We start from the raw sequence: 13,642 nt of genomic DNA, 5'->3' as shown, positions 1-13,642 counted from the left end.
ATGGGTTTTATTGAGCAGAGGAGTGAGATGATAGAATGTATGTTTTAACAAAGCTGCTGTACTGTAGAATCTACTGCTAGAATGGAAGCAGGGAGGCTTGTTAGGAAATCTTCGAGCAAGAGATTCTAAACTGGGTAGTATGGTGGACATGCTGGGAAGTAGTCAGATTCTGGATATACTTTATAGGTACAGCTTACAGGATTGGTAGATCAGATAGAGGAATGAGATAGGGAGAAAAGAATCAAGGGTGATGCTAAGGTGCTGGCTTGAGGAGCTGCAAGGATGTCGTTGCCAGTTACAGAAATGGGGAAGACTGTGGGATGAACAGGATTGGGAGGGAACTAGGATTTCTGCTTAGATCGAAATGGAGATGTCAGGTAAGCAGATGGATAAAAGAACATGAAATTCATGGGGGGAGGTCTGGGGGAGAGAAAAAATTGGGTGTCATCAGCATCTAGATGATGTTTAAAGTCACAAGACTAGATGAAGTTACCCAGGGAGCAACTGCAAATTAGAAAGAGAAAAGTTCTGAGGCTTGAGCCAAAGGGCACTCCAAAGATGAGGGGTTGGAGAGATGAGGAGCCAATGAGGAGATGGAGGAATGACCGGAGAGGTGGGAGGAAAATCAAAAGAGAGAGTGAAGTTCTGGTAAGCAAGTGAGGGAAATGTTTCAGGGAAGAAGGAGTCATCAGTAGTGTCTAATGCTGCTGGCAGATCAAGAAAGATGAGGGCTAAGAGTTGAATATTGGATTTGGCCCTGTAGTAGTCACTGATGACCTTGAAGAGCGGTTTTGGTGCAGTGTGAAGGACAAACACCTGCGTGGAGCACATGTAAAAGAGAATTGGGAAGGGGGGCAGGGAGGGAGAGATCGGAGCCAGCAGGTCTTCTAGAGAGTTGGTTTACAATCAGCTACTAACCTAAAGGTTGACAGTTCGAACCCACCCAGCAACACTGTAGAAGACCTGGCGATCTGCTTCTGTAAAGATTACAGCTAAGAAAATCCCATGGGCCAGTTCTACTCTGTCACATGGGGTTGCCATGAGTCAGAATTGACTCAATGGCAATGAGTTTGTTTGTTTATTTTTAGTGTAAAGGGAGGCAAAGAAATAGGTAGTTGTAATGGAATAAGGAGTAAAATTAAAAAAAAAGTTGGATGATATTACAGCATGAGTAAATGATGAGATTAACCAAGTAGAGAGGAAAATTGATAGAAAGATGAAAAGTGGAGACTGCATCTTATTGGAGCAATGCCCCTGAGTAGATGAGAAGGGACAGGACGAAGGCAGGGGATAAGGGCACATATACCTGATAGATGTGGTGATGGCAACATGCTGAAATTCCTATAGCAACTATGACAGTATTGGTGAATACATTGTCCAGTCAATTTTCCAGGGGGAAGATATGCCTTAAGGAGAGATATCTCCTGATTGGCTGTTTCCCTGCCTGTGGGCCAGGTTTTGCCTAAGTCAGAGGCTGAAAGTTCACATCCCTGTAGTACTACATTCAGAGTGCTACTGCAGAACCTTAGGGAAAACACAGGCAGTGGTGGAACCTGTGGAGATCTGGGGAGTACATATCCCACATGGAGGCACTCAAACTTAGATTAAATTCGTACACACACAAACGCACACACACACAGAACACATACACACAGCTAGCCATGGTATAGAAGCAAGTGAGAGCCCATCTGTGGTCAGCTTAAGACTTCTGAAGCCATCTGTACAGGGTGATATGCTGTTATACTTTTAAACATTCAGGGAAGGTGACACCATGGTGCCATCTTTAAGCATGTGGAAGACATCCTAGTTAGGTCCACAGACCCAGTGTTAGAATGGCTGTTATTTTATTACCAATAACTAACATTTATTCAGTTTTAACTACTTCTGTGGCTGGCACTGTGCTAAGTGCTTTACATACATTATTTCAGTTAATCTTTATATAATCCAGAAAAGTAGGTACTCCTATTATCCCCATTTGATAGCAGAAGAAACTGAACTCAGAGAGGTTGAGTCATCCAACCATGGTCACCCAACTAGTAAGAGATGAAGGTAGGATTTGAATCCATGTCACTCTAGAGTCTGGGCTTTAACTATTATGTGATGATCTCCCTAGATTTAGGATGGGCTGTGGTTGGTGCTACCTAATCAGCTCTTGCCACAAAATCTATTGGCTCATGAGTCCCTGGAGCACTGCTTGTTGTTGTTTGGTGTTAGTTTCCGTCAGATCAGTTTCTATTCATGGTGACCACATGTATGCAGACTAGAATTACTACATAGTGTTTTCAAGGCTGTGAGCCTTCGGAAGCAGATTGTGAGGCCTGTCTTCTGAGGTGCCTCTGGGTGGGTTTGAACCATCGACCTTTCAGCTAGTAGTCTATTGCTTAAGTGCTTGCACCACTCAGGGACGCAAAACAGTGCTTGGTGCATAGTAAACGGATTCTGTTGAATGAGTAGATATCCTTTCTCTATGTTATGGTGTTTATATTTATTTATAGAACGCACATAGGGATGCCAATTGTTATGTGGAAAGTAGTGAAACATTTCAAGATTTTGGGATAAGGGAGGAGACAATTTGTGTCTTAAGTTGGGTTCACACATACAGAGGCAGCATGTTGTAATGGAAACAGCATGGATGTTGGAGTTGTAGAATTTTTGTTCAAATGTTGACTCTGTTGTCTCCAGCCCTGTGACCTTGGGCAGGTTATTTAGCTTCTTTGAGCCTCAGTTTCCTGATGTATAAAACTTATACAAGAACAATACGTGCTCATATCTTGCCATTTCCCCATAGCTTTTGAATATGAAATCCTATATATGGAAACCCTGGCAGCATAGTAGTTAAGTGCTATGGCTGCTAATCAAAAGATCAGCAGTTCGAACCCACCAGGCACTCTTTGGAAACTCTATGGGGCAGTTCTACTTTGTCTTATAGGGTTGCTATGAGTTGGAATTGACTCAACGGTAACGGGTTTGGTTTTGGTTTGGTATATAGGAAGTATATTCCTGATACAGGAAACATGCCAGTGATGGAAAGGAGTGTAGTCTATTCCACTTAACTCTCTTTTTTTTCTTAAATTATATAGTTCCATTCAGAGCTGCATAGTCCAATAAAGAAGCCAATAGACCTGTGGCCATTTATGTTAAAATTAATGGAAATCAAATAAAATTAAACATGTAATTTCTCCTATTAGTTTTATTCCAAGTGCACAATAGCCACATATGGCTGCTGTGTTGGACAGTGCAGATTATAGACTATTTCCATCATCATCATAAATACTATTGGACAGCACTGCTCTAGAGCAAGTGGGAAACTCCTGCTTATTCCAAGTTCTCATCCATGTGTGTGGTAAGAGTGATAATACCTTTCTTTATGGTGGCATTTCACAGTGTTGTCTCTGGACCCAGGATCACAGTCACTCCGGGGAGGGTGTGGGGTGAGGTGTCCAAGCCCCATGCCAGATTTCTTGAACCAGAATTTCTAAGGATAAAGCCCAGGGATCTGCCTCTTTAACTGTTTCTTCTGTGATTCTGATGTAGGGTAGTTTGAGATTTGGGTGCTAAAGGGCATTGTCAGACTTAATTAAGGCATGTAGCACATCCTAAGCTGCTCAGATGATGTGAACTACAGAATTGCAAAATATTATTGCTAATTGCATATTGCTTTGGTGAATCAGTTACCTTCATCATGGTCCACTTGAGATTAGACTAATTTGTTGGGCTCTGTTAACTCCCTTGCAGATAGCATTTCATGTGTTCTAATAAAAGCTGACTACATGTTATTTGTGCTTTCAAAAATATTCCTGAAATAAATGGTACTGTTTGTTGGTTTATTAGATTTATTTAGAAGAAAAAAAAATAAGCCCAATGCCCAGTGGCCTACAAATATACATTGAAAAAGAAAAAAAGTCCAACAACCCTACAGCAGAATTGATTTAAACAACAGTAGCCATAGTTTTCCTAGAAGAAAGTACCAGATGGGCATTGGCCACTAGGGATTACTCAACCAAGAAGATAAACAAGATTAAAATGGAAATTTTTCTCATTCCCAATCAGGATTTTCCACTGTGTTTTCAGCAGCAACTCTGGGGAAATGCTGCCTGAAAAGAGTTCACTGTCGTGGAGCCAGTTCTGTGTTTGTCCAGTGATAAATAAGTAGATTTATGGATTTAATTTCCTCTTATTGCCAACCCTCTTCCTATCTCAAGATATGAATTTAGAGGTTAGGGTGCATATCTACAGGTAGTAAAATACCGTTTTGTCTTTTCTCGCTTTTTTTTTTTTTTAAGTCCTACATGGAATTAAAATCACAGGAAGATCTTGTTAAAGATGAGTCAATTCATTACACAGCAGAGATTCATTTATAAAAGACAGGCCTGGCCATAGGTTCCATTTTGCCACAGGAAGGGCTTCATTCTGACAGCTGTTTGCTCTGGAGGATGAGGGGTGTCTGTCCAGCTTCAGATCACATCCACAAGCAAGGTGCTGCTGCAGCGTCTTGCTCTGCCTACCCCTCCTCTTTTTTTTTTTTATTTTTTTTAATTTTTTACTTCACCAGTGAGGGGGAATGGCATAGGGTTTTCTTGTGAAACTATGCTGCCTTTCCCTGGGAAGCAAAGGTGATTTTGGAAGTTTAGCTGAGGATAATTCCATTGGCAAAGTGGTTTAGAACTGGGCTGCTAACCAGAAGGTTGGCAGTTCGAATTCACCAGCTACTCCTTTGGAAACCCTTTGGGGATGCTCTTCTCTTTCCCATAGGGTTGTTATGAGTCGGCATTGACTCGACAGCAAATAGTATGGTTTTTGGTTTTGGTTTAGAGATAATTAAGACCACTGGCTTCACTCCAGGCAGTTTTTAATCACTTATTTGAAAACATCCCTGTATCATACCTTATTCATACCTCTACTGTGTTAGGACTCTCATGGTTACAAGTGAATGAAGCCTAATTCAGACTGATATAAGTACAAAGCTAAGTCACTGATCTTAATAATTTGGCAGTCCATTGTTGGACTTCAGGCATGGCTGCATCCAGGACTTCCTCTCATTTTCTCCTAACTTCTTGGCTGCAGTTACTTTGACATATTGGCTATATTATCAAGCATACTTTTCTCACATGACTTGGAAGATTTTCCCTGGCAGCTCCAAGTCAGCCCCTCCTAACAGAGTTACATGGAAGAGAACCCTTTCTCTGGCATCCATATGCAAACCCCAGAGGACTCTTACCGACATATGAGGGTCATGTATCCATTCCTAGATGAATCACTGTGTCAAGGAGGGCAAACTCTGATGGGTCTTGAGTCTTGTGGCCCTCTGTGTGGCTGGGGAGTATGGTCAGATGCACCTGGACCATAGGTTACTGGGCTCTCTTAGCCGAAGGAAGGAACTCTATGGGACAGAAAGAACATACATCCTCTCCACCACTCCAGGTCAGGCATCTTCAGGCCTCACTCTGGCTTTTGTTTGTGTAGGGATCTTCACACTGTGACCGACCCCTCTCTACTCTCAGGAGCTCTCCATCCTTAACTGCTGGGCTTGGATCTGGCCTGGGCCTATGGGGCAACCACACAGTTGTTGCACAAAATATGTTTCTGGTTCCTGAACTCCCCTTCCCCTGCTCCCCTCCAGTGGTGGTGACCTCCCTGGAGTTGCCATGGAAACATCATAATATCAGGTTTTTTTTTCTGGTTTGTAGGACCTAGGAGACTTTACTGATCTTTCAGGTTTTAGGTTCAGATCCTGCCTATGCCCCACGCTGGCTGTGTGAAGCTAACTTTTGTGAGCCGGGCTCTTTTCATCCCTCATGTGGGCATAATGATACAGAGTAGCTATTTCATAGGGTTCTTGTGAAAATTAAATAAAACTTGACATGGAGAGAGTACTTAGCTTATTGCCTGGCACATAGTAGGTGTCTATAATGGTGAGTCTTATCCCCCGGCCTCTGTCTTTTCTCTTGCCATTGCTGGTACAAATGCTTCTAAGGCAGGTGACTGGATTTCCTGTTCTATAGATTACCAGGTAGTTCAGGGAGGTAGTATAGTGGATGGTTAAGTGTGTGTGTACCAGACCAACACTACCTGGGTAGAATCCAGGCTTCACCTCTTACTAGCTGTGTGACCTTGGATGGGCCACTTAACTCCTCTGTGCTAAATTATCTCACCTGAAAACTAAAATAGGGACTTTAGGAGGATCACATGAGTTAATATGTTTAAAGCATTTAGAACAATGCTGGTACTTATTAAGTGATCAATATCTTAATTATTATTTGTGCCAATACTTGATCCCTCTTGTGCTTTTCTGGCTTCATAGACCTGTCAAGGTTGAGACTAGAGCAATGCCCCTGCCTCACTGACTGTGGGATGTGCCTGGCCACCAGTTCCCTTGGTGTCAGTAAAAGTTTTCCATTCTGCCATGTGAATGTTTCCTTGGAAATGTCTTTTTCTGACTCAGAGTATTTATTTCCAACTAAGCAATGACTCAACTATTGTTGTCGTTAGGTGCCATCAAGTTGGTTCTGACTCATAGTGACCCTGCCTACAACAGAACAAAACACTGCCCAGCCCTGCACCATCCTCACGATCATTGTTATGCTTGATAACAATCGTTGGCAGCCACTGGGTCAATTCATCTCATCGAGGTTCTTTTCCACACACCCTCTACTTTACCAAGCATGATACCCTTCTCCAGGGACTGGTCCTTCCTGGTAACATGTCCAAAGCTCATGAGACAAAGTCTCACCATCTTGGCTTCTAAGGAGCATTCTAACTGTATTTCTTCCAAGACAGACTTGTTTGTTCTTTTGGCACTCCATGGTACATTCAATATTCTTCACCAACACCATAATTCAAAGACATCAATTCTTCTTTGGTCTTTCTTATTCATTGTCTAGCTTTCCCGTGCATATGAGGTGATCGAAAATACCATGGCTTGGGTCAGGCACACCTTAGTCCTCAAGGTGACATCTTTGCTTTTTAACACTTTAAAGAGGTCTTTTGCAGTAGATTTGCCCGAGGCAATATGTCATTTGATTTCCTGACTCCTGTATTCACAGGCATTGATTGTGGATCCAAGTAAAATGAAATTCTTGACAAAGTCAATCTTTTCCCCTTTTTCATGATGTTGCTTATTGGTCCAGTTGTGAGGATTTTTGTTTTATGTTGAGGTGTAATACATACTAAAGGCTGTAGTCTTTGATCTTCATCAGTAAGTGCTTCAAGTCCTCTTCACTTTCAGCAAGCAAGATTGTGTCATCTGCATATCACAGGTTGTTAATGAGTCTTACTCCAATCCTGATGCTGAGCTCTTCTTTGTATAGTCCAGCTTCTCTGATTATTTTTGGTCAGCATACAGATTGAATAAATATGGGAAAAGGATACAACCCTGATGCACACTTTTCTTGATTTTAAATCATACAGTATCCCCTTGTTCTATTTGAATGACTGCCTCCTGGCCTATGTAGTTCCTCATGAGCACAGTTAAGTGCTCTGGAATTCCCATTCTTCACAATGTTCTCCATAATTTGTTATGATTCACGCAGTTGAGTGTCTTTGCATAGTCAATGAAACACAGGTAAACATCTTTCTGGTATTACTCTGCTTTCATCCGAGATCCATCTGACACCAGCAATGATATCCCTGTTCCATGTCTTCTTCTGTATTCATCTTGAATTTTTGGCAGTTCCCTGTAGATGTACTGCTGCAAGCACTTTTGAATGATCCCCAGCAAAATTTTACCTGTGTGTGATATTAATGATATTGCTTGATAATTTCCGCATTCTGTAGGATCACTTTTCATTGGAATGGGCACAAATATGGATCTCTTCTAGTCAGTTGGCCAGGATCTCTTCTAGTCAGTTGGCATAGATGTTTGTTGAAACATCTCAATTAGTACTCTGACAATTTCTGGAGCTTTGTTTTTTCCCAATGCCTTCAGTGCAGCTTGGACTTCTTCCTTCAGTACCATCCGTTCTTGATCATATGCTGCCTTCTGAAATGGTTGAATGTCGACCAGTTCTTTTTGGTATAGTGATTCTGTGTATTCATTCTATCCTCTTTTGATGCTCCCCCTGTTGTTCAATATTTTTCCCATAGAATCCTTCAATATTGCAACTAAAGGCTTGAATGTTTCCTTTAGTTCTTTCAGCTTAGAAATCGTGACTGCGTTTTTCCCTTTTGGTTTTCTAACTCCAGGTCTTTGCACATTTCATTATAATACTTCATTTTGTCTTCTCAAGCCTCTCTTTTAAATCTTCTGTTCATCATTTCTTCCATTTGCTTTAGTGATTTGCAGATGACACAACTTGCTTGCTGAAAGCGAAGAAGACTTCAAGGACTTATTGATGAAAATCAAAGAATTCACTGTTTATTATGGGTTATACCTCAACATAAAGAAAACAGAAATTCTAACAACTGGACAAATAAGCAACACCATGATAAATGAAGAAAATATTGAAGTTGTCAAGGTTTTGTTTTACACAATCAACACCCGTGGAAAGAGAAGTCAAGAAATCAAATGGCATGTTGCATTGGATAAATAAATCTGCTGCAAAAGACCTCTTTAAAGTGTTAAAAAGCAAAGATGTCACTTTGAGGACTAAGGTGCATCTGACTCAAGCCATGATATTTTCAATCGCCTCACAACCTGGACAATGAATACGGAAGACTGAAGAAGAATTGATGCCTTTGAATTGTGGTGTTGGTGAAGAATATTGAATATACCATGGATTGCCAGAAGAATGAACAAATCTGTCTTGGAAGAAGCCCAGCCAGAATACTCCTTCGAAGCGAGGATGGTGAGACTATGTCTCATATACTTTGGACATATTATCAGGAGGGATCAGTCCCTGGAGAAGGACATCAGGCTTGGTAGAAGGTCAGCAAAAAAGAAGACCCTCAATGATATGGATTGACACAGTGGCTGCAACAATGGGCTCAAGCATAACGATTGTGAGGATGGTGCAGGACTGGACGGTGCTTTATTCTGTTGTACATAGGGTCACTGTGAGTCAGAACTGACTTGATGGCACCAAACAGCTGCAACAATCATGTTGTGCAACCATCATCCCTAATTGTTGCCAAATTTCCCATCGCTGTAAACACTTAACACACCACTGCTTCTTAAACAATGACTGCCCTTTGCCCCCTTTTTCTTGCCCCTGATAACTACTAATAAACTTTGGTCTCTATCCATTTGCCTATTCTTGTTACCTTGCATAAGTTAGATCCTACAATATTTGTCCTTTTGCGATTGACTTTATTTGACTTAGCATTATGTCTTCAAAGTTTATCCATGTTGTAGCATGGATCATGACTTCTTTTTATGGCTGAGTAATATTCCATTGTATGCTTGAACCACATTTTGTTTATCCATTCATCCATTGATGGACATTTAGGTTGTTTCCACCTTTTGGCTATTGTGGGTAGTTCTGCAATGGACATTGGTGTACGTTTGTCTGTTTGTGTCACTGCTTTTAAGTCTTTTGGGTATATACCTAGGAGCGGAATTGCTGGGTCATATGGAAGTTCTGTGGAATTTTTTGAGGAACTGCCAAACTGTTTTCCACAGCAGCTGCACCATTTTGCATTTTCACCACCAATGGATAAGAGTTCCAATTTCTCCATAGTCTCACCAACACCTGTTGTTTTCTTTTTTTTGATTATTGCTATTCCAGTGGGGGTATGGTGATATCCTGTCATGGTTTTGATTTGCATCTCCCTAACGGCTAATGGGGAGCCCTGGTAGTGCCATGGTTAAGAGCTTGTCTGCTAATCCAAAGTTCAGCAGTTCCAATACAGCAGCCACTCCTTGGAAATCCTGTGGGGAAGTTCTACTCTGTCCTATAGGATTCCTCTGCTTTCGAATCAATTTGACAGCAATGGATTGGTTTTTTGTTTGTTTGTTTTTTGGAATGGCTAATGATGTTGAACATCTATTTACGTGCTTGTGGCCTCTTGCTCCTTATTTTTAAATGTATTTTCTGTTTTTTACTGATTGATTTGTAAATTTCCTTTATATATTCTGGATGTAAGTCATTTGTTGGTTTTAAATATTGCTTCTCTTTTCTTACTATGTGGCTTACATTTTCATTCTTTTATTTATTTTTTTTAATGCCCCGTTTAATACCTTTGTTTTTTATTCTTTATGAGATTATTTTATTTTGTAATGTTTGAGGATTACTGGCTCCATGGCAACTAACAACAACTACAATGACAATTCCTCAGGGTCACACTCATGGTGGTGGTTTCCGTGTTAGCTTTGATTGTGAGCTTTTCTTTACTGGACTTTATCAGTAGTTATTTTGTGTGATGTCTTAGTCATCTAGTGGTGCTGTAACAGAAATACCATAAGTGGATGGCTTTAAGAAACAGAAGTTTATTCTCTCATAATCTAGTAGGCTAGAAGTGCAAATTCAAGACTTTCTCTCTGTATCGGCTCTGGAGGAAGGTCCTTTTCATCAATCTTCTGGTCTAGGAACTTCCCTGCACAGGAACCCCAGGTCCAAAGAATGTGCTCTGTTTCTGGTGCTGCTTTCTGGGTAGTATGAAGTCCCCAACTCTCTGCTTGCTTCCCTTCCTTTTATCTCTTGTGAGGTGAAATGTGGTGCAGGCTACACCCCAGGGCAACTCCCTTTACATTAGATCAGGGATGTGACCTGAACAAGGGTGTTACATCCCACCCTAATTGTTTTCAACATAATCCAGTCATGCCTCATTAACTACAGGCAGAGATTAGGATTTATAACATATAGGAAAATTATATCAGTCACAAAGTGGAGGACAACCACACAATACTGGGAATCATGGCCTAACCAAGTTGGCACATATTTTTTGGGGACACAATTCAATCTATGACATGTGACCAGAACAGCTTTGTATTTTATTCTGCCAGGCACTTCAGGGCTATGTATAGGACCAATTTCATGGTGTTTTCTCAGTTTGAAGACTTTGTAACTACTGCACATAGAGTCATTTCAAAAACAAAAAAAGTTTGTAATGTACAGGGCATTGTTATGAATTCTAACAATTTTTTTTGGTTTTTCTACCTGCAGCCTATGCAGAGACAGACAAACAAGATTCTTTTTTCACTTATTGGGCAATTTGGCAATCTCTCCCCCTTCTTCTCCCCTGCTAAACATATTCAATAGTTTATAGCTCTCTAAATTTCCCCATATTATGTTCAGGCTACTTAGTTAAAACTCCCACCTTTCCCAGATTATGGTCTTACCTCCTGACCCCATAGGACCAAGCTACTTGGTTACTATGATAATAACCTCTACCTCCCACCCCCCATTGTTGCCAAAGGTTGCGTGGCAAGCTTCTTCCTCTGGTTTTCAATTCCCTCTGCATTTCCTGTACCTGGCACTTTCTTTCCTTCATTTATTTTTTTGCTCTGCATTCAGCTTTGAATATGTGGATGCTTTGTATACAGTATTCTTAAACGTTACTGTTTGGAAAGTCTGTGATTTACCTAGTCAACCATATTGTTGAAATGTGAAGTCAAATGATTTGTTATTTAACTAGCTTTATTGAAGAATATTAACATGTCAAAGGAACACTTATTCTGATGAACAAAAAAGTAAAGTTTAAAAACACAACCCATTATTTTGGCAGCTCAAGCAATGTAAAATTAACAGTGATGCACTGTCAGATCCCTAATGTAAACGAAGCCTTATGCAGACTTATGGGAAAAAAAAAAAAAAAGTCAATAGCAACATACAGATTAAAAATGGCTTGACATTGTCATTGCTATTATTATCTGTTTTGGTTATCTATAGTTGCTTAAGTGTTGTTGTTGTTAGGTGCCCTTGAGTCAGTTCTGACTCATAGCGACCTTGTGTACAACAGAATGAAACACTACCTGGTCCTGCACCATCCTCACAATCGTTGTTATGCTTAAACACATTGTTGCAGCCACTGTGTCAATCCATCTCACTGAGGATCTTCCTCTTTTTTGCTGACCCTCTACTTTACCAAGCATGATGTCCTTCTCTAGGGACTGGTCCCTCCTGATAACATGTCCAAAGTATGTGAGACAAAGTCTCTCCATCTTCACTTCTGAGGAACATTCTGGCTGGACTTCTTCCAAGACAGATTTGTTCATTCTTCTGGCAATCCATGGTATATTCAATATTCTTCAACAACAGCACAGTTCAAAGGCGTCAGTTCATCTTTGGTCTTCCTTATTCATTGTCCAGCTTTCCCACGCATATGAAACGTTTGAAACACCATGGTTTAGATCAGGCGCACCTCTGTCCTTAAAGTGACATCTTTGTTTTTTAACACTTGAATGAGATATTTTGCAGCAGATTTGCCCAATGCAGTGTGTCATTTGATTTCTTAACTGCTGTTTCCATGGATGTTGATTGTGAATCCAAGTAAAATTAAATCCTTGACAACTTCAATAGTTTGTCTGTTCGTCATGATGTTTATTGGGCCAGCTATGAGGATTTTTGTTTTCTTAATGTTGACATGTAATCTGTAGTGAAGGCTGTAGCCTTTGATCTTCATCAACAAGTGCTTCAAGTCCTCTTCACTCTTCAGCAAGCAAGGTTGTGTCATCTGTATATTCCAGTTGCTTATGAGTCTTCCTCCAATCCTGATGCCCTGTTCTTCTTCATATAGGCCAGCTTCTTGGATTATTTGCTCAGCTGACAGATTGAATAAGTATGGTGAAAGGATAAAACCCTGATGCACACCTTTCCTGACTTTAAACCAGCAGTATTCCTTTGTTCTGTTTGAACAAATCCATAAGAATCCACATAGATCATAGCAAGTATGGCTTGTCTTTGTTCTCCTTCATCTGGGACCTTAGTTGAGAGGACTCAACATCTGGGAGTGAATTGAAAGACTATAGTCAAGAATCATCTGAGGATTTCTTCAGTCACATGGCTGACATCTGGAATGGAATGACTCAAAGTCTGGGTAGCTGGATTTGCCAAAGGGAGCACCTACATGTGGCCTTTTTTTTTTTTTTTTGTTAAACATTTTATTGTTTTTGGTGAACATTTACATAGCAAATTACGTTGTCATTTAACAATTTCTATACATATTTTTCAGTGACATTGGTTATATTTCTCACAATATCTTAGCATTCTCGTTATTTCCATTCTGGTTGTTCTATCTCCGTTAATCTAGCTTCCCTGCGCCCTCCCCTTACCTTCTCATATTTGTTCTAGAGAAAATGTTTACCATTTGGTTTAATTTAGATGTTATTTAGAGAAGCACAGTACTCACAGGTAATATTATTTATTTTATGGGCCAGTATGTCTTTGGCTGAAAGGTGACTGCTGGGAGTAGTTTAAGTTCCATGTTCAAAGGGTATCTCAGGGTGATAATCTCAGGGATTCATCTAGTTTCTACTGATGCAGTAAGTCTGAACTTTTTTTTAGGGGTTTGACGTTTGTTCTACATTTTTCTGTCACTCTATCTGGGACCATTTATTGAGTCCCTGGTTGGAACAGTAGGTAGTGATAGCTGGGCACCGTCTAATTTTTCTTCTCTCAGGGTAGGTGAGGCCATTGTTTGTATAGACTATTAGTTCTATAAACTAGTTTCTTCTTCTAGTCTGGTTTCTTCCTTTCTCTTTTGCTCCAGATGAGTAGAGCCCAATAGTTTTATCTTAGATGGCCATTTCCAAGCTTTTAAGACCCCA

This window comes from Loxodonta africana, chromosome 2, assembly GCF_030014295.1.
Source record: "Loxodonta africana isolate mLoxAfr1 chromosome 2, mLoxAfr1.hap2, whole genome shotgun sequence".
Classification (NCBI taxonomy): Eukaryota; Metazoa; Chordata; class Mammalia; order Proboscidea; family Elephantidae; genus Loxodonta; species Loxodonta africana.
This window is presented reverse-complemented; position numbering follows the sequence as displayed.